Source organism: Amblyomma mixtum, chromosome 3 (assembly GCF_055824585.1).
Source record: "Amblyomma mixtum isolate Tamu chromosome 3, ASM5582458v1, whole genome shotgun sequence".
NCBI classification, from domain to species: domain Eukaryota; kingdom Metazoa; phylum Arthropoda; class Arachnida; order Ixodida; family Ixodidae; genus Amblyomma; species Amblyomma mixtum.
The window spans coordinates 278825693-278848414 of record NC_143014.1 but is presented as its reverse complement, the minus strand read 5'-3'; the positions used below and the strand labels follow the sequence as shown (position 1 = coordinate 278848414).

The 22722-nt window shown below is 46.6% G+C and overlaps 1 pseudogene; it reads left to right on the top strand.

The window, feature by feature from the left end:
- Window positions 1-337: 337 nt before the first annotated feature.
- LOC149354994 (chymotrypsin inhibitor pseudogene) lies at window positions 338-22493 on the top strand (annotated as a pseudogene).
- The last annotated feature ends 229 nt before the right edge of the window (window positions 22494-22722 follow it).

The window sequence follows — 22722 nt, the reverse complement described above, 5'->3', positions numbered from 1 at the left end:
GACTACGCTTTTAAGATGCACCAGTTCCACGAAAAGAAATACAACCCTGTTCCATTTATTTCTGACAATAATCGTATATTTCGTTTTGGTAATTCTTTTTTCTTTACCCTGCTGCGTACGCCGATCTTTATGTGCTTACGTTTATTTTGTCCATGCAGCAAAGCACGCAGGAAGGACGATTTCTCGGCGCTGGGCTCCGCTTCGGTCAAATGCGTCGCGCGTGGTGGGGCGAGCCGCCACTTGACGCAGGTCGCGATAAAAGCTAGCTGTTTCAGCGAGACGCGAAGTGGAACGCATCGTCAGGCACCATCACACGTCTGATAAGGGAAGTGAATAAATCGCCGGCCCTGAGGCGGGGTTCTCATTCGAGAACAACATCATGAAGCTGCACGTTCTGGCAATCTTGGTAGCCGTCCTTGCACTAGCCATCGCCGCGAGTGGTGAGAGAATTCCTTGTATTCTTCTGTACTGAGGAGAATATGGAATATGGAAGAGTATGGAATACTTGTTTTGCAAGGAAGCACTGCAAAACAAGTATTCCATATTCTCAGGCACACAGATGCCGACAAATATGTTCTACAAGAGACGAATTTGACCAGCATACGGGAACTCTCAAGGCCGCTTTGTCACGACAGAAATACCCCCGAGAAATAGTGTATGACGCGATTCAACGCGCTCGCAACCTAGACCGTTCTTCCGTCTTGGCAGAGAACAGAGTAAATATGGTTAAGCCTAGGATGCGAAGCACACCGCCGGCGGAGGCTGCGCGTCCGCAAGCAAGCGCACGAGTTGAGCCCCAGCTTTCACAGCTGTTGTGACGTCATATCACGTGGTGCGCCGATGTAGGTCAAGTGGTAGCTACGCGGCCGTGCGCGGCGCAGCAAGGAAGAGCTCGGTTGTGCGTCTAGTATGCTTCGCATAAAAAAGACAGCAAAACGAACCTAATCCTTACCTACTCCGCGACGGCTCCCAGCGTAAACAACATAATAAGCCGTCAATTTAATTTAATCAGACCATAGGAATAAGAATCGAAGCAGCCGCCAGCTCTCTTCGTTGCTGCTGATAGCCGATCGCTTGCACCCAGGGAGGCCAGGGGCTTTAAGCTGGGCATTCTGCGCAAAGGAGAAAGGAACGAACGAGGATGGTGAAGAAACCTGGGCGGCTAAGGCCGCAGTCACTCAAAAATATTTTTTAAAGCAGGAACAGTTTTATAGGCGACATTTGACACCCATGTATTAATGCACCAAATGTAGACACAGAAGTACTGGTCCCGTCTCACAGATGTCCTCAACAATACCGGCGGCTAGTGGGTGACTACACGCCGGCGTATTGCGATATAAAGAGCTTTCACCAGCCAGAGTAACTAATATTTCACAGTGTGCCCACTTGGACAAGTAGCGACAGTATTCAGATTCAGGCGAGCATAAATACACTTCTCAGTATTTTAGCGCTACTTACGCCGGAACGCAAAGTCTCAATTTTATAACTGTTGCGAGAAGCAGAAAATGCTGGGAGACCCAAGGAAGGTTTCGAAAAAGCCAGCCAAACCTTCTAAAATAGGATGAGATGGAGAAAAAATCTTGGCACGCTTTATAAATCGCATTCCGGCGGCTCTGTTATTAAAGACTATAGCAGGCCATAGCTTTCTACATTTTCTATGCCTGGGCATCGGTTCAAAAATGGCCGTTCAAGCAAAATGAAGGCTGCCAGCTCTCCTTGCGGGCAAAGTGCGAGGAGGTCAGGACAGGGATTCAATACTCGCCAATGGACGTGTGCGTTTGGTTCACGCGCAGTTCAGTACCTCTGCGGCAAGTGGGTTGCCTCCGATGCTAGCGCCTCATTACGGCCAGTGGAAAAACTAGGCCAACCGCGATGAGCCATGGATGGAATCAGGCGATGAGCGAGGTATTAGGTATTCTCGGATGCGAGCGCCTCATCATGGCGAGTGCCTTATTCATCGTCGCGCGCCTGCTTTTGCCGATCGCCGAGAAGCGCCGCTGGCAGCCTTGACGAGAAGTGAAGTTGTCAGTATCCTTTGACTTTGGCACCGATGACTATATAGGCATGGAAAATATACGAGGCCATAAGCAGGCACACGCAAAAGCGTTTCCGCGAGCATACTGTAGTGCGCCCGGCTGCGCCTACAGTACACAACCGAATACTGGTAACACCGAATGCACTCACTCTTTGGAGTAATCGGCTGCACCCCGCTACTTGCTTAATCAGTGAGGGTTATTTCAAAACAGAAAACCAAGATTTCGTGAAATCCATGACTTGTCGCTGCTTGAGACATCACGGTTGTCAAAAGATGAGCTATCCCTGGGATACGGTGGAGACTATTCAGTTGCGTCCTGTGACATACTTTGGACAATCAATGCTTGAAGTCAACTGAGAGCCATGTTCAACCAGCCGTCTTTGAACACAGCAGCGTAGAAAGGGAGAACTCGACGAAAACGACGCGTACCTTTTACTGGCCAGCTGGTCCTCGAAGCTTTCCCTTGGAGGCTTCATTCGGCTACAGAATTAATCTGCATGACCGCATCATCTCTCTCCTCAGGAAATGCTCGACAAGTTACTTCTACTAGGCAGGCTCTGCACGGTAAATTCCACAAAAGGCATGAAATGCGATATTTAGGCCCCGGCGTCCTGAGAACATAAAGTAATAAGTAGAGGCCGAATTTTTAGGCACTAAAAAACACGTTTTAGGCGCCATAAATAGGCGCCTAAAATTGCATTTCAGGCACCTAACGGTGAAAAATAGGCACTATAAACTTTATCAAAGGTGCACACAGTTCCGAACTTCAGCGCGCAATAGCTGCCGTAAAATAAAGCAAAAACACTGCAGGAATGAATTCTGACCTTAAGCAAGGTGCGAACATTAGAAGCCGTTTTTTTTAAGGCTGCCACGCAAGTTTTCGTACAATACACATGCTTCAGCAGAGCAAAAGGGACGGTTACCAACCCTTTTAAAACACTTTGGTATACCTCAAAATAAACAATTCGCTTGTCGTGTACAAAAGTAGAAACAATGAACACCTTAACAGGAGGCCATGTATTTAGAAATTGATAGAAACATTGTCAAATCAAAGCATCTCACAAATGAGTTCAGTCTTCGCTCACACAGGATTTGAACTTATTTATTGCAGGCATACACGATGCTTCAACATTAATAAATAGGTTGTCATTTGTGTAAACAGTGTTTTATAGTTTGTGGCTTCACGTGTCTGGAGCCACGCGACTATCAAATGGTGCTTGCCATTAGAAGGGTCTGAAACCATAAATACGAGATGCTACAAAATTTTACACACAGTGCTGCTTGATGCGGAATATGCCGAAAAGAATCATAGTTCTGCACGGGCCTACGTACATCCACGAGGATCCATGGTAAAATAAACATCATCTATCTAGAAATCACTGTTAAAGCTGTGAAACCAGTAGCAGACAAGCACCATCCCCAGGTTGATGGACTCAAATTTATGCCTCTTATCGGTAAGAACAAGCTTGTATGCTGAAAAGGAACGTTCAACATCAACGGATGTTACAGGAGCGTGCTTGTACTTAGGAACATTTGATGCCTTTACACTGTTCGGTATCATAGAATGTTCACCTTCGATATTTTCGGTTGTCGTGGTTGTTATTGTGTACGCAGCCGGCGTAGGTGCAGTGTTCACCACAGTCAACTGACAAGGTCATCTAATGTTGCCACGTGTGTGTTCTACGCAAAACCGAAATGGATTCGAAACCAAACAGAATTTTAAAGCAAAATCACAGCGTATTTCAGGCCCTTTTTCTGTAAAATAGGGCATTTTTAGGCACCGACGTCGGAAATAGGCATTTATAGGCACTGATACCCAAAATAGGCATTTATAGGCACTATAAAAACAGCATTAAACATATTGTCAACACCTAATTCGTGCTCATATGTAAAAATGGTGCGCCTGCGAAGCGCTGAAAAAAATAGGCATTTGCCTAAAATCCGGTCTCTAGTAATAAGTGAACAAAACTACTAGAAAAGAAGGCCATATCTAAATATCGCAAGCACGAATGCCAGTGATTGTGGCCGCCCTTTTTTGGTACCTACCGGAAGAAAAGAAAGTGAAAAAAGGCTTACATTAATAGCCGCCAGGCTGAGGATGCTGCGATGCTTTTATAAGAGCCCCAATGTACATTTAATTTTTAGGCATGTGTGTAATGCGGCAGATGTGTGTACACACCGAGCACACATCTCCATGCACAAGAAGGAAGTGATTAGACAACAAAGAGCACATTTTTAACTACCTTATATATAAATGAAATAGGTTCGCACGGTAAATTTATTCCACCGGATTAGTGGGAATTTATTTCCGGACTAAAGAATTCGTGCTTTGAATGCAGGGGTATTGCTGCTTACCGTAAAAAAATAGGCCGCAGAGAATTTTATATAGAGCGGGAGAGTTTTTCCGACCTATTCCAGCAATGCAAATGGCTCCAACTTTCAAGGTGGCTAGCCGAATCCCTTCCGCCGCAGAAACTTATGGCGCCTGTAGAATATCTGCACTGAGGTTGGCGGTGTCATCAGCCGAACACGCGCGTGTAATTCTCGACAATTCGGAGAGTCATTTTACGCGCCTCAAGCGGCTCACGGCAGCGGTTTTTAGCCACCAAGTAGAACAACTGCAGCTCTCCTCGGGGCGCTGCAGGTTGTCTAGCACGGTGATGAAGCAAATTTTGTCCCATGCTTTAAAAACGATGACGCATTATACGAATATTCGTGCAGTTCAGGATGGTAGGCGGTTGTCTTCACCAGGTCAGTATATTCTTATATGCCTTTAATTTGCAAATGAAAAATGTAAATTGGGTAAGTTTTTTGTCGTTAACTTCAGTGCGAAATTTGAAAATTTACAGTTGTAGACAAAAAAAGAGCCACTGCGGTGGATCAGTGGTTTTGCCGTTCGGATGGTGACCCCAAGGAAGCGGGACCGAATACCGGCTGCTGCGACAGTGTTTTGATGGAGGCGAAATACAGAAAAAAAAACCTCTCGAGCTATGCGATGTGAGCGCACGTTAAAGACCCCATGTGACACACAGTAATCCTGAGCTCTCTGCTACGGGGCCACTCATAGTATGTGTCGCTTCGGGACGTTGAACCCGATATAGCAGCAGCAAAGCAGCACCTCTTCAGAAATGCCCATTTGAGTTGCGTCGTTCAAAGTAACTTTAGCGTGGTTCATTTTTTTGGCCGGATTTTCATTCGTAAGGGCTCAAAAATACCTGGCTAAATTAGCTCTTCTGTCAGGCCTTTTTACCACGGCTTTCCCTAGGAATTCAAATTACGGAGGGTGCAAATTTCTTAGGGCCGAAGACAGGGAAGGAGGTGTTGAGGGTAGAAAAGAAGTGCTGGTCACTTTTAATTTTTTCCTCCAACACGTCAGCGGTGCACGATGTGTCCCTCGCGTACATTACCAAAAATTTGCGGTCACCCGAAAAAAAAAATTATTATGAATTGGGAGTGCCTGTCAGAAAAACTAGGGGATGTGCCCGCACTCCCTCCTTATGGGATATGTAGGGAAATCACGGGTTATCACCCTCAAAAGGTCCCCGATCAACTGAATTTGGTTGCCGCAGCCGGAGTGAACATAACGTCAACCTACAACAGCGAAGGCCACAATCAGCGTGGCCACTTTGTTGTGCGAGCATCATGAGGCTCCAGCATAGGTGCAACTAATTCGGACTGCGAGAAATTATCAGCGCTAACTCATACAAAGGAGAGAGCGTGGTCGTGTTTATGCTGCAGCCCGCTGATTCTAAGAAAACGAAGACCCCGCACTAATGAACGGAACATCGCTACGACCGGTTTTCTGCCGATTCGTTGCGGTCTGTGCAACAAGGTCAATACTCCGAGGAGCGTTTAATGGCGCTAATGTTGCGAAGTAGAAACGCATAGTCGCGTGACAATTTTAAATCTGGCGGGCGTTATTTTAGGTTCACAAAAAGACACTAAAGTAAAGGAACTTTGAAGACACCTGAAATGGGCTTACTTGAAAATGCTCTACAACTTTTATGCTGTACTTTTTCCGCTGCGTTACAGATAGAAAGATAAGTAAATTTTCTTTCCTAGTTAGTGAAATTAGGTACATTTAAAGAAGCTGGTCTAGGCAAGGCGACCGCCTACAATCCTGAACTAGTTGAATCTTTAAATAGCGAGTTGTAGTTTTCCTAAAGCTTGACACAGATTAGGCGATGCAACTGAATGAACTTCGTTGTCGCATTTGTTGCGGCGTTCAGAGCTGAGAAAATATGAAGGACTACCGACATTAACGGAGAGAACCTTGGTTGTTACTCGGGTACTGAAAGTGTTCTATTCACTTCAGAATGGAGGTAGCAACACTAAACTTTTTGCAGAGAAAAGTGAAATGAAGACATAACACAAAGGACGTTTCTGTTTTGTACGAAAAAAAAAAGTTTAGCGTGTTGCTCCTGTCATGAACAATTAACTAGGCTCAATTCTAGCCCTTCTTAAACTATAAAAGTAAAGGCTACTAAAAGCATACGTTTGGGAAAGATTTTTGATAGAATTAAATTCTCAGGAGTTATATACGTGCCAGTTGAACCTATAGTTGAATAGCCAACGAACCGACGCCAAGAGCCACGAAAGGCGCCTGCGTACAAACATCGGTTGGAGCACAACTGCACTTTCGCGTGATTTGGAATAAGCATGCATCAACTGACCGCCCTGCAGCGTCTTCAGCTTCATGTGCCCGATAACTATCACCGCTTCGAATAAAAGACCCCCAACTCAATACCTCTCGAAAAAAATTCTATAAACGAATTCACTTCATGAGCGTTCATTCCGAAATTTCATTTTTATTCTTGAATAATCATCCATCTTAGATCCTTGCTAGCGTGTCTGTGACCACGCGGTATTTCAGCAATTTTTGCAATCGCTGTGAAGGGATGGAATAAATTTCGAGTCGTCGAGGAACCGGCGACTTTGTAGTAACCTTTACATTGGCAACAGGATAAGCGCTTTAAACTGTTCGCTCATTCTTTGACATCGCGACGCAATTAAAGAATACAGGAATTCTACGGGAGAGCATCTAGGGGGATAGTGCAATCGGTCTGCTCGGCCGTCCCTCCTTAAGTGAATGAGCATTCAATCTTCAGCACTTATCAACAGTTCTTTTCAGTTTGTATTTCGCCCCGTTAAAACAATGTTGAGAAATGGTCTTGCATTGCGCTTCAGACAGTTCCGCTGCTCAAGGAGTGCTGTAAGGTTGTTTTTTTTTTGAGTGGGCGCGTATTTTGCGCACATCACAAATGAAGCGGCACAGTGATCAGTGTTGTTACAGCTGTATCAAGAGCTGCTGGAATTTCTCGACTTCGTCGTGCCCTTTTATTACGAGCTCGTACTGCCTCGAAAATGATCTGAGGACAGGATATCTCTCATCAAGGACAATTCATCAAGAACATCTGTGGAGCTGGAGTATAGCCGAAGGGGGATAACTGTGCCTACCAAACCGCATTGCCGAGCCTTGATTTTGACTAATATGTCATTAACCCGGGTTTGTTCCCTGACCCACTCTGCTCTCTTACTCCATAACGTACAGCTTAGGGAGTTATCAGCAGGTCGCGAACGCTCTACACAGAAGCGGTATACGATGCTCTTCCTCACCCTCTCCGTACGAAGTTCAGGTGCGCCCCAACCAATAACGCAGCTGCGTAGCACCTCGTCTGCCGCTTGCACCTCCTAAAAAGAGTTTTGACCGCTTGTACGTGGGAAACACTGTAAAGGCGAGAAGCAAGCCCCCGCCGGTCACTTACTGAATCCTTTGAGAGCGCCTACGCAAGGTCAGTGCACGTTTGCGAGCCAACCGCGATACCGCAGCAGCTCAGCGTCGTGACGATGCAGATGGTCGCCCCGGCAGTCGCCTGCAGAGGTGTCACAGCACAGGTGAGCATGTGAAGGAGCAGAGGCATGTCTTGATCCACTGACACCACGTGCCAAGGTTGCGTCGTTTACTGCACCTGCGAAGTCACGTGAGGCCATGTCAAGAATATTCATGTGAAAACAAAAGAAAATTACTTCAAGCCCATGAACGCAGTAAAAGGGGCTGGAAATAACACCAGCGCTTACAAGTACGTGCACAAGACATCTTGTCAGTTCTCAGTGACGAATAATTACTGACAGTAATCACATTTCTAAGTGAATGTTTTACACCGAAGGAAGAAATTACCCTTTAATATCCACCAGTGCGCAACCATATGTTTTCAAAAGAGTGCTTTATAGCTTCTTCAGAAACATCACAGTTGAAGAAACTTTTGCCCTAGTCTGAGGCTCGAAACCGGAATCATCGGTTTTTTGGGCTTTCGGACGGCCAACTATGCCAACCAGGGCGACTTTCAGGTATCAGGGTGAGGCTGGTTTCAACAACAACTCTTAACGCGGAACGTGGTAGACCAGTTTATTCGCGGAAGCCCCACGGGTTCAATAATTTGGATCAAGCCAGATCATGAGCAACCACCTCAGCGTCCAGCGAACACCGCAGCCGCTTTGAGACGTTGATTTATTAGGCATTACCCTGCCAACAGCTGGCCGCCTTGATTAGCGTAGGTGGTAGAGAACTGCCCCGCAGAGGCGCTGCTGCCGCATTCAAGCCCTGACGAGGGAGCATTTATCAGTTGCGAAGTTTCTCACTAGACTCTGCAGTCTAATTTTGTGTCCTTATGACAGCAGTAAGGTGAATGCGAATGATTAATTAGTCGCTTAATTAGAATGTATTACACATTGGGTTATCCTAAATACGTTGGACTACACCTTTAATGCTATTAAATGCGTTACCTAAAGGACTCTCAGAAGGATAGCTAAGAGAATGCATTCACGTGAGACTAAGGGAAAAAAATTTTACCTTAAAATTGGAATTTCGGTGGGAATGAACGCTGCGGCCTTGTCTACTTCAAAGTACAAAATTAAAAGTAGCGTTCTTTGTGAGGAAACGTGAGAACGTTACGAGCACTGCGGAATAAACATTCAGCTGTTCCTTTGAAGTCAATCGTAATCAATAGAACTCTAAGACGTTATATTTTCATCGGCGAGATGAGTTGATTAGCTTTCGACATAATATGGTACGCATTTTCAGCAACATTAATTATTGCAACCAGAATTCACCGCGCCAGCCCGCAGCCAAACCATGTCCCAACGTCAAATAAAAAATTCTAGGGAATGTCACAGTTTTTCACGTCATGTTACGGACAATGAGATTATAAATTTCGCTTAGCAAGGGACGTTTTTTTTTTTACTTCGTCGAATTAGGGTGGTGTCGCGGCTTCCACGCATACATTTTCAAGGCTCACGGCGAGCCGCGAAGTTTTCTTTTACATACAACCAGGTTCCACCCATGTCAGGGCATTCACCACAGACTTACTGGAGCCGAGGTGGTGGGTCTGAGCGCGAAATGCGGTAATCAAATTTTTCGTTGGCTCAACAGCGGCTCCCGGGATGCATTAATGTCTGGCTGCTTTTTAACTCTGCGTGAAACCTGCCTGGAGAACAGGCCGAATTCGTCAAAACTCTCTCATTTACCGAATGTCTTGGATCGTCATGGGTGACTTTAACGCTCACCACACCATGTGGGGAGGCGTTAGAATGAACATTAGGGGACGGAAACTTGTGTCCTTCACTTCTGACCATGATCTTCAGTGTTTAAATGACGGCTCCCCAACTTATATTCGAGGGACAACTTACAGCAGCTGCCTTGACTTGGCGTTCGTTTCTCGATGCCTTATCAGCAATGTACGGTGGTTTTCGGATATTGAAACCCGCGGCAGTGACCATATCCCTACATATCTGACCATTACTGGCCTTTCCATATGCACCTCTGCCACACGCATGCGACGCATCGATTGGTCAGTGTTTCAAGCACTTATGGAAGATGCATCCAGAGAAGGTTCATCCGCAAGTTTTGAAGGGAAAGTTAAGGAGGCCATGGAGAACGCGACACGGTTATTCACCCCAATTAAAAAGTACACGGAATTCGATATGGAATTGCAGCGCCTGCGATCACTGCGGCGTAGGGCCGAGCGTAGGTACCGACGCACAAAGTCGAGCCTTGACCTCAGAGATGCGAGGCGCATGCAAAAGAAAATTCAGCGCAGAATTCAAGCAGTACAGGCACAACGTTGGAGGTCATTCTGTGAAGCGCTTGATCCACGGAAACCGTTGTCACGCATCTGGAAAGTAGTTCGTGGCCTTCGAACATCCCCACACCAGCTGCACCCTTTCAAGTCTCTCGCACTCTTCCAACGACGTGGCGAGGTCGAGGTAGCTGAGGATTTCTGCGCTAGTGTAGCAGGACCATCTGCCCCATCTGCGACGCTGCATTGCAGCGATGTTCCTGCTTCTCGGGATTCTCGGATGGACCTTCCCTTCTCCGTGGAGGAACTTGGCGCCGCGCTGGCTTGTTGCAGACGATCATCATCGCCGGGACCCGACGGTGTGCCGTACACTGCACTTGCAAACCTTGGACAAGAAGCTAGGCGTGTCCTTCTGGAGCATTACAACAAATCGTGGAATGAGGGCACAGTTCCAGACGATTGGAAGTCAAATCGTCTAGTTCCGCTCCTGAAACCGGGGAAATCGCCTCTTGACCTGACATCATACCGTCCAATTGCGCTGGCTAGTTGTGTTGGCAAAGTACTCGAAAGGATGGTACTTACACTCACTGAGTGGTACCTGGAGCGCTGCCGCATATATCCGGATATAATGTCCGGGTTTCGACGTGGACGCTCTTCAATCGACAACGTGGTCGACCTACTGTCATCCGTCCAGCGCCAAAAACATTTGAAGCGCTTGACCGCGGCATTGTTCCTGGATGTAAAGGGCGCATATGACAATGTAACCCACCAGGCTATTTTGGACGCTCTGGAAGCTGCCGAGCTTGGTGGCCGCGTATTCTGCTGGATACGTAGTTATTTATCCAACAGATCTGTCTTTGTGCAGACAGAGGAAGGACCAACATCTTCTCATTTCACTTCCCGTGGAGTCCCGCAGGGTGGAGTGCTCAGCCCAGCGCTGTTCAACCTTACACTTGTCGGGCTTGTCGATATACTACCACAGTCGGCGCAACTCTCAATATATGCGGATGACATATGTATCTGGACATCCGGAGTTACGCGCCCACAAGTTCGAGCGAGACTTGAAAAGGCGTCAAGTATTCTTGCGGCCTACCTTCGCCAGCAAGGCCTACAGATTTCAACCGAAAAGTGCTCGCTGGTTGCCTTTACACGAAAGAACATGTCTCCTTATACCGTATGCATAAACGGCACAGCAATACCCTACCTAAAGAGCCATCAGTTTCTGGTAGTAGTCATCGACCGAAATCTATCATGGACCCCTCATATCTCATACAAGAAAAAGAGACTGACAGCGATTTCTCACGTTCTCGCCTTTCTTGGGGGAAAGTCGTGGGGACGTCGGTGCGGTCGATGATGCAGCTCTACAACGCCTTATTCATGGTATTTCTTCGCTACAGCCTCCCTGTACTTGGAAATATTCGAAAAACAAACATACGAAGTCTGCAAAGCGCTCAAGCTCAAGCTCTCCGGACTTGCCTAGGATTGCCGAAATGTGCCTATACGGCCGCATCTGTACTTATCGCCCAGGAGCATCCAATCCCTACCTACTTAACAGTTGACGCACTGAGGGCACATTTCCGGCACATTTCCCGGGTTTCCTCTCACCATCTTGCCAGTCTTCCTATTACCGGGCCGCGCACATCGTTTACAGACATCATTGACGCACATCCCGCCATTCTGCCGTCCCTGTTTACACCCGCCTTTAGACCGTCCTCGCCACTTTGGAGCCTGCACAATTCCCGTGTGCTTCTTTCGATACCTGGCAGCAGGAAGAAGATAGACTTATCGCCGACAGAACTACAACAAGTCACCCTTGAATATTTACATGAGCACCATACAAACCGGATGCACATTTACACCGACGGCTCAGTGAACCCTATCTCTTCTTCTGGCTCCGTCGTCATACCCGCAAGCACTACAGAAATTACAGTTAGGACAGGTCACTGCACTTCTTCGACGGGTGCAGAACTCACCGCTCTTCGTGTCGCCATTGAATACATCAGTCAGCAGCGCCCTCAGCGGTGGTCTATTTTCACCGATTCGAAAGCTGCCCTCCAAGGCTTACAAGCTGCTCTTCGCCGTGGAGCCCATGAACAACTGGTCGGAGAAATTCGACAGCTACATCACTCTGCCATCAACAAAGGACATGACATTATCGACCAATGGCTACCGGGGCACAGCGGCATAGCAGGTAATCACCGCGCGGATGAGGTCACGCGAACTGCTCACGACGACCTCGATTTTGTGTCGATCCCCATTTCGAGATCGGATGCAGCGAGCAGGCTTCGCGCACTTGCGCGGGACATCACGCTTGCCGCGTGGAATTCCGGCCAATTTTGCAATTCCCGTTTACAATCCTTGGACCCAGATCTGAAGCTCCGGCTACCATCAGGCCTACCACGAGGAGAAGAAACTTTGCTGTGTCGCCTCTGGCTTGGTGTAGCTTTCACCAACCACTACTCATTCTTAATCGGTATGGCTGATAGTCCTGCATGTTCCATCTACGGGCATGAGGAGACCATAACCCACATTCTTTGTGACTGCCCTGCCTACACCACCGAAAGGCAGTCTCTCAGCCGTGCGCTGGAGCGCCTAGATCCGTGCCCTATCACGGAAATGAAGATTCTCGGCCACTGGCCGCGGCGGTCGTCGGCGGAGAAGGCCTGCAAGGCACTGCTCCGCTTCTTGAGAACTTCTGGCCTGCACGATAGGCTGTGACTTTAACCAAGAGTGACAGTTTATAGTGACTTCAATTTTCTGTTACTCTCCTTTCTCTTTCTTTTTTTTATCCCCTCACCCCCTTCCCCCCGTGTAGGGTAGCAAACCGATTATTCTTTCGGTTAACCTCCCTGCCTTTCCTCTTCTACCTCCTCCTCCTCCTCTTGAACATAAGGCAAAGAGACTGAATTTTCTGGAACAAGACAGAGAAGTCCTAGAAGCAACGCCAACTTACAGACCGCTGAGGGGTCGGCAGTGCCACGGAGGGGGCGGTGCCGAGTGGGTGCTCCTTGGCCTTGACCACGCAGGAGCTGGCAGTCACCAACGGCTTGTGCTCCACGAGTTCTGTTGCGGCCTTGGATCTTGGTGACAAAGCTCTGAACGAGCTTGGCGATCAGAGGCTGCGCAGATGAACCCCTGGCACAGGTTGTGCTCTGCCTGCAGCACTGTCCACCGCTTTCCCCATCTTCGGACGCGCTTCGCAAACCGAATTGGCGTCGGGAGCAAGTACAGAGGAGGTGAGCATCGGGTAGGTCGGAATGGTCTGGGTGAACGCGCCTGGCCTGGCGATCTCTTGAAAGAAGGTCCCTTAAAAATAGTGTTCACTCGATGTCTCGCGCAGGAGCAGCCGAGGGGAGGAGAACGAAGTCCGCGAGGGATTATTCTTTGTCTCCTCTATCCTGCTCCTTTTGAGCTTTTGCAGGAAACAATGCTGCCAACAATTCAAAGGCGCTTTTTGTATCCATGTAAAGAAAGCTGCTGGTATATTAGGTTTGTTAAGAAGAAATTTCAGCCACCTTCCACAGCATCTTAAAGAACAGCTATATTTTACTCGCGTCCGCACAGTACTCGAATATGCATCAGTGTGCTGGGACCCGCACACACAAGAACTTATTGACAAATTGGAAAAAATTCAAAATAGGGCAGTCCGCTTTGTACTTGGAAACTATTCCAGGACACTCAGTATCTCGGAAAGCAAAAGGAATCTTCAGTGGCCAGAACTTAAAACTCGAAGAAGAAATCTGAGATTAAAATTTTTGCATAATATTTTCTATTCCAAGACTGGCATAGACGGATCAAAATATTTGAAGCCGCCTTTCTATGTCTCGAAGCGAAGGGACCACAATTTAAAGCTTCATGAATTTCCTTTTAAAGGTGACGTACTTCGTTATTCGTTTTTTCTGCGAACAGTTCGCGAATGGAATGCTTTGCCGCCACATATTGTTAATGTTCTACCTAATGATGCCTTTTTTCACGCGTTAAGTGCATGATTTTTTGTTTTTTCGAATGTGAAAGTGCCCCCCTGCTGTAATGCTGAAAGGCGATGCAGGTACCAAATAAAATAAATAAATAAATAATTTTAACGAAGGAATGCATTTACGTCTAGAATCGCGACGTCGGTATTCATTACAGGCACTGTTTTCTGTCCGAGCAGAAAATTGTGATTAAACTGGTGGGACTTGAAGGATATTAAGAAGAGGCAGAAATACTGTATAAAGAAGACAGCATTAATAGAATGCGTGGGCTTTAAAGGGAGCCTTTCAGCACAAGGAAAAGGCAGCTATCGGTATTTATTTCAGGGCTCTTGATTGGTGTTATTCGGTTTGGACCCCGTGATCACACGCCTATACTCGTTGCTGCATTTCTTACGATTCGGTTGGACTACAAAGGTCCCTTGCAAAGTTAATCACGTAATTATACTTCCTGACAGCCTTTCTGTCCTGTCTCCACTCGAACTCACGAGGGATGCTCTTCTGGCCCGTTCTCTAAGTTATTTCATTGCACCACTTGCTAAAGAAGTGCATTTTCAGTGGATACCTGGACACCGCGGTAGTAATGGCTGAGTTTTTAGCAAAGTTGGACCTTTGCTGAGCTTTGGTACCATTTATCCCAAACACTGTGCATTTGACTAAAGTCCGCTTTCAATGGTTCCTGCAACTGCATTCGTTGAATTATGCGCCTGGTTTCTACAGCGTATTTTCAGCATTTAGCATTCTCCTGAGTGTCCGCTTATGTGGTTTACGCAATGCTAGGTGTCTATAAGCCTCTTGTGTTGCAGAATAGCACGACTAAATCTTTATTCTCGCCGATCGCGGTTCTCTCTGTCGAAGCTTTGTGAAGTATGTGGCAAACTCGAAACAATTGATCACTCCGTCCTCTCTTGTGAGCGGTTTGCTTCTCTGCGAAAAGCTTATCTGCGATTCCCCTTGCTCGATTAGGGCTTCCTCTTTCTATTCCGGTTCTTCTGAGCTGGGGCAAGCGCCACGCGATATGTCCTAAAACAAGTGTGCTATTATCTGCATAATTTCTTCATTGCGTCAGGGAGACTCCTGCACTAGATATAATTTTCGAAATTAAATTTTTTTGTACAATATTCAACCTCGACTACCTTAAATGAGTGAATGTTTGACAACTGTTTGACTGTGCAAGGCACTCTGGCCAATCCTCCGCTGTGGGTATGAGTCACTGCAACAGAGGACAGCAACGCAACAACAACATCAGGGAGCTCTCATTAGATGAAACATAAGAGGAAAAAACAGCCTATTCATATCTACATTATTTATCGACAGCACATAATTCCTGAAGTACAGAGAGCCAAATACATAGCAGTAATTTATGATGCTTGACTTTCCTGTCCGGCCCATATAGAGCAGGTCACTACGAAAGGAGCCCCAGCGTACGACATGCTGCTAAGGGTGAGCAGTATATGTTCCTGCATGAGAAAGCAATCGCTTCTAATGATTTATAGAATATATTTCCATCCAGTATTAAAGTTCTGCTTTGCCCTGTTCTCTGGAGCACCTATGTATAAACTTCGCTCCCTTGTTCTCCTGGAGCAGGAGGCATTAAGCCTCTGTCTGCCCCAGCAGCACAGCTAGTCGGCCCAATATTGGAAGCGTATTGGCAAAGGCCAGTCCTACAGAGCTCCAGAGTGAGGCCATCCAGTCACAATACTGGGCCGATCCGATCGCCTGTGCTGCTTGGGAGGCCCTCCCAAAATTTCTGGCTAATTCCGTTTTGTACCCTCAGAAGCGGATTTCATCATTGCCCTCAAGATTTCTGTTCTTGACTGTCAAAATATTTGTAAAAATCTGTGATTCGTAATTTAATGCCTCATATTTGATCTTTCTTTGGCAGTCTAGGACATTTTTCAATCAAAGCTAGTCTCGTTTCCGTACTTCACTGATTAGTTTTGTGCAGATCTCTTCATGACCCCTCGAACATTCGCATTTCGGACATCCTTCCGGTGTGCGCCAACCCTACACTTATTCATATTGCCTTTGATCACATCCTTCCAAACTATGCAAAATTTTTGCCTTCCTGTTTTCTCTCGTGTTCGCATTGCGACAGAAGCCTCGCACTGTGAAGAAAAAGCCGGTGTCGGTATTTTCTCACACTTCGTCGATCGTTGACTCTCTGGGAACCTTGTCGACTTCACCCCTACTTATTAGGACGAAATTTAGGCAGTAGTCCTGGTTTTGAGCAAGTTAAACAGCGCATTTTCTTCTGTCACAATCATCGCGGATTCATAATCTCTGTGTTCCTCTCTAAACGCGTCTGCGTGATCACAGGCACTCCGCTGACTCAAATTTTTCCTACCCCCTCATATGTGCTCATTGCGGTTGGATATGGTTGCTCGGCACTGAAAAATTCATTTAAACGAGGTTCCTAATACCTTGGCGAGGGCATCATTTCAAGCCCAAGTCAAGACTCCTTCCGCCCTGCGCATATATTACAGCGGCCAGGTTTCGCAGGTGTCTGGTATTGATAGAATTTGTAGCCTCAGGCGCTGACTTCCTCTCCTGACTACAACAATCTTCACTAAACGGGGGGCAGTAAAGGATGGCGATCGCGCAAGCTTGAGTTTTCCTTGACGCGCCTACGTCACCGAGTGCGTCAATTAAACTTCTATCTCCATCCGGGCGGTCGCTTCATAGAGCTTGCTCAGCGCTGAACCCGAAACGATACATCACTTCTTGTTGTCCTGTCGCCGCTTCTCTTCTTTATGGAGGCGCCTGATAGAACACCCGTTGCAGCATCTCATTCGAGGTTTGTCTGCTGGGGTGGGCCTGTGTCTTGGTGCTTCTGCCCTTGGGCGCAGCAACAGAAATGTACTCCCCGCCATTCAAACTTTCCTTATAGACACGGAACGGCTGCCATCTCACAATCTTCCTGAATTTCATCTTCTGTCTGCTTACGTGCAAATGTCATCTGTAATCAAAACATCCAAAATCCTGCACGTACAGCCCTATTCTCATTTTCAGTCAACAAACTGATAGTTTCTGATTTGTTCTTAATTTAAACCACCTAATGTTCATGCTCTTTTTTTTGTTTCAAAAACGTTTCAAACCAATTGTCAGTCGCCGCCTGTGCCTGGGCCAATCTCCAGCAGCAGCGTATGCGCGCTATTAACTCCTTGAGGACAGCAACAACGACACCTACCAGAGGTTAACATCATCAACGACACCTATAGACCTCGCATTCGTCGGCAAATGATCTTCTGTACAGCGCCTGTGCAAAGGCAGTCTGCGCGTGTTTCCGGTTTCGCCTTCGGGCTCGTATCAAAGCATTTTAATATGGGATTTTCCCTCCAAACCATATCATAATGCAACTTAAAAGGTGATCACGCACATCTCGAGGTGCATTGTAAATTATTGGCATGCTGCTAATGGGCACTTAGAAAAAGACGCGGAAATATAATTTTGAGCGCGATGATTGAACTGTGATTCTGGAGCAAAAGCTTCCCTGAATGCAAGCTTAAAAAGGCAGCCTTCCCCAGGGAGAAAATAATAAATTATTTGGCTGCTGCATATTCCCTATTCCCGCAAATACTCACAAAAACCCACAAATATCGCAAGATCTTACTCAGTATTTACCCATCGGAATAGTGATTTCGCACTAATATCCGGCGTCGGCGACCGTTTTAAACCCCGCAGCCGGAGCGGCCGGAGCAACTCTGGCAACTAAAGGCCGATTCACACGACGGACCGTTCGCCCGCGGCCCGCGCACTACGTGTGCATACGTCAGCACTTTGAGAGGCGCGCTGGATGGATGCATGGATGGCGGCCGACAGCGCGCCCCTCAAAGTGCTGACGTATGCACACGTAGTGCGCGGGCCGCGGGCGAACGGTCCGTCGTGTGAATCGGCCTTAAGATGGGCCTTCGAGGACACGTGACCTTGTGATGTCATTACAATCTGCCCGCCAGATTGTCAGCAAAATTGACCGCCGGGGAAGGTGGCAGTCATAGAGCTCCAGGGATCTATGAAGGCAAAGTGGAGAATTACCAATTCCGCATATATGGGCATTACCCATTAACGCTATCGCGTCGTAGGCTAAGGCGGAGCTTTCGTCCTCTCCAATTTTTGCTCTTTACACTGCTGCGTACGACGAGCTTTTAGTACGACGAGCGTACGCCGAGCTTTAATAGTAAATAAATAATCATGATTCACCGATTTTTCAAGACCACCATCGAGGAAGCCCATTCATCAATGTAATTTTTGTCCAGTTTCTTATTAATGTATAATATTTTTTTTGCCGTGTTATCCCCCCCCCTCATGTAATGTCCCGAAAGGGACTTTGAGGAATAATAAATAAATAAATAAATAAATAAATAAATAAATAAATAAATAAATAATTAAGTGCTTCACCGTACTCTGTGCTTCATGGAGCAGAGGACGGAGGTAGGGCGAGTTCTCGCGACAAGGTACCGCTTAGGTCAAAAGCGTGGCACGTGTTGGGGTGAGCCGCCACTTGAGGCAGGCCGTGATAAAAGCTAGCTGGTTCAGCGAACCGTGAAATGCAACGCATCGTCTGGCAGCATCACAAGTCTGATAAGGGGAGTGAATAAATAGCCGGCGCTTAGGCGGGGTTCTCCACCGAGCGCAACATCATGAAGCTGCACATCCTTGCCCTCTTGGTAGCCATCTTTGCGCTAGCCATCAATGCCAGCGGTGAGAGAATTTCTTTTATTTTTCTATATTCACAGGTGCGCTTTCTCTTGGCACCTGTAGAGACGAAAGATTAGCGTCAAAGATGAGCTAGTTTGTACTCTTCCCACTATGTATGGCAAACGCCAACAACATTTGAAATCATTTGGGAACTGAACGGTTCTCAAATAGTGTGTCGCGGCTATAGAAACGGGAAAAATCGTCTTGAGTTCGTGAAAAGCCACCGTTCATGTCGCAGCATTGTTCGGGTGCGTCAGATTGTATTTAACACAAGTCCGCACCAAAAAACAAGACTGGTAACCCAAGTAAATTGACAAGAAAGGTAACGTAATTATTCGGCAGAACCAGTTATTGCTTCTGCCAATATAAAATCTAAAGGCTGAACACGGGATTAAATATATTTCTATTCAATGATAAATAAAGTTCGAAAATTCGCGATGCATAACAGATCTTGTCCTCTTATAATTTTTCACGTAGAAAAAGGCGGACAACGGCTTGCATAAAAAGAAATTCACGTAAAGTAAGCTGTCAAATAATGCTGCAGAAGTTGGTTTGAGTCCACTTGGATCATTGAGCATTCATCATATGTGACTTTCTTTGCTTGCATGTAGAGAGCAGATTAAGTGGAGCGCCTCTTACAATTCGCAGCACTTATGATGGCTGTATGACATCCCCGTTTGACGTTCCTTTTTGGTAATGTCCGTTCTCATGTAGAGTGATAAAATATTGTACCGTTGCATGGACGCTGCTTGGCAGGTCAGGAAATTGTTGCGCGTTATTCACAAGTGGACAATCATCTCAATCAAGTTTAGCATTCTGCTTTACTTAAAATTATCTTATTATGCAAGTTCGAACAGTAAAGGCATCCAGGCAGAGTTAGTGGCTTCATCCAACATATACTGACTGAAGTAGGGCGCCAAGCCCACTATGCACCTCTCTTGAGGCGCTCATAGCTCACGAACCAAATAGAACGCTTATGAATGCCAGTAGGGACATGAAATTTCTGCGAGGGCGTGATGCTTCACTATATTCAATACATACTTCCCGCGTGCTTCTTTAATGGCGTTTTTAAGGGAACATTGGAATAATCTCCTTAATGCGGATACGCCAGCATCTTGGTTGGAAACAGCTGCACGAAAGATGGGGATTCATATGAAATGAAACTCGCAGAAAGTAAACCCTGAATTTCATCGCGGTTAACCCTGCCTTGTGCACATGTAGACATCAAGTCGGTATTCGCATTACGCGAGACAGAGATTCCTTTGGGCACAGACAGAATGAAGTTGTCTTCTGGGACAACCACGTCGCTCATATGAGCCTTAATAAGTGGAGATGCTTACGAATGAGTATTTATGTCGTGCACTGGTGCGCCATAGGCTTCCGCTGTTCTAATTATTAAAACAGAAAGAGGCAGAACCGGCGCGGATGTGGGCCAGACATCAGATCTTATTAAACACGGTTCTAATGTCCTGAGGTGCGCTTCTGGCCGCCATTTAATCCGCTAGGAAGAACTTAGATATTTATGCAGCCTGCTAAAATTTCCACCAGCATGTAATTAGAAAGAATTTTACCTCTTAAGCAATGTTTCTTCCAAGTCCTTGACGTTTTGGTGCTTTCAGTAAAGGTGTGGGGCAAGTCATCAGATGAACCGTCCGGAATCCAGGAATTTACTCTAAATTATAAATAATTATTCAGCAGAATATAAGGCGCATTTAAAACAGCAATATTTTCGCTGGAAGCGAATGCGTGCGCCTGCTGTTGACAAATTCGGTCTACGAAGAACATATGACATAAGAACACGTCATTGTTCTCTGATTATTGCAGGTGCATAATATGATACAAAACAAAGTGGTTCACTCCTACTTCTGAACACCTTAATTTGTGTTTTAGGGCTCTCGAGAGGGCATAATACTTTGTCTTATGATTAGACGCAGTTGATCAATAACTGTGAAGGAGAGGAAATGGCCTCGAGACCAGTGTGGCTAGCCTGAGAGAGAGCGGTAGAGTGATTGCATTTCCTCCCTGCGGGACCGTAGTTGCTCATAGGTCAGCTATCTTACTCTCAAAGCAATTAAGTTATGAAGGAAAGCCACTATTCATTTCGCGAGCAACGCTGGACGTCGCTTTTAGAGGTGGTCCTCACTCAAACCGGTTACTTTTGGAATTTCAGTTGAAGAGAATTCTGTCCCAGTGAATGTGACGCGTGTTAGTAGCGCTCCGGCTCCACTCAGACCTATTCAAAGATGTTGTTCATGAAATACTCACTCTATAAATAACTGGATCGAGTCATCTTTTATGAACGCTAAATGTTGCCAACGCCTTTAAAAAAAAGTTGGATGTGGCTTAGCTAAGGTTAAACCTGGATATCTCGAAGCGAAAAACTGCGGCAAGGCGGAGGAGGAGCCGCGCGTGTAGTTAATACGGTGCTGTCTTAGAAGGTTGCTTTAGAGACATGTACTGTGGCGTGCATTCCTCTCGTGTGTACACCAAGATATGAGAGACACGCATTCGCTTTCCTTAAGAGCAATTTTCATTTCATTTCATTTTCCTTAAGGCCCTTACGGCGCGGTTAGGGTATCCACCGAGATATGAGATAGTCAGGAGTCGTTTCCGTTCCTTAAAACCAATTCTCTTTTCATTTTCCTTTCATTACGGTGTGGTTCGGGTGTCCACCGAGATATGAGAGGTTCCTCGAGCACTGCTTGTCTTTTCTTCTTTTTATTTGTGCAGCGTGTGACATCACTCCTCCTGGGTGTACACCAAGATATGAGAGCCAGGCATTTCCTTTCCTTAAAACCAATTTTCATTTCATTTCATTTCCCTTAAGGCCCTTACGGCGCGGTTCTGGTATCCACCGAGATATGAGAGAGGCAGGCGTCGTTTCCTTTCCTTAAAACTAATTTTCTTTTCATTTTCCTTCCCTTACGGCGCGGTTCGGGTGTCCACCGTGACGTCACGCAGTTCGCGCATGCGCACCTGTGGCTTTTTCTGACGACGGGGCCCACGCTAGCCTCGGTGTTGACTAGCCTAGTGAAGATTTTCGCTTCAAAAACAATAACAGGCAAGTTGTATGAATTCTGTGTTCTTGATGCAAAGGAAACTTTTCAATGAGAATTTTCTCTCAGGTACACAGAAAGCCCGCAAAGCACCATGACGTCAAAAAAAACCCTAGATATCCGCCTGAAGTTGAGTTCGGAATTGTGCGCTGTTATCATCTTTGATGCAGTTTACGGATGCTTTTTAGCCATGTGATCGTGTGGGGGTAATACAGGCACAAACGGGGCGTCGAAAAAAAACGCAAAACTTTGGCTCTCGTAGGGACCTTATGCAGGGCTTGAAAACAGCGCGCTTGAGGAAGTCGTCGCCTCACTCTCAGAGTTTTCAGTAACTTCGCGCAAGTTATCAGAGTGTATAGTGAGGGTGATGAGCTAAGGGCAATACGTAAGAGTAAGTTTTGAAGGTAAGGCTGTTCACGTGATGTATCGCTTCACTTGTATTATCTTTGTTCCCGAAGCGCAAGGGCCCGAGGACTGCGGCCCCAACGAGATCTGGAAGGAGTGCGTCTCGTCCTCCTGCGCCGAGAAGACATGCACCAGGCGCGTCATTCCAGACTTTTGCACCGCTGACTGCCGCTTCGGCTGCTACTGCGGTGACGACTACTACCGCAACTCCGAGAGGCGCTGCGTTCCCTTGGAGGAGTGTCCCCCCGTATAGGTAACTGGAAGCGGTGCCGTTTTGCACCCCGTCCGCTGTCAACATATCGTAGATTCTCAGAATGTTGCGGCCCGTTTTTGTTTATTTTTTTATAAGGCGAAACGCTTACTAACCACATTACGAGAACGACCGGCGGCGTGTGTTAGTGTTTATACTCGCAGATAAATCAGAAAACCCAAGCGATGACAATAAAAAATAGGGTGACCTCGTCAAGCGGCCATAGGACGCA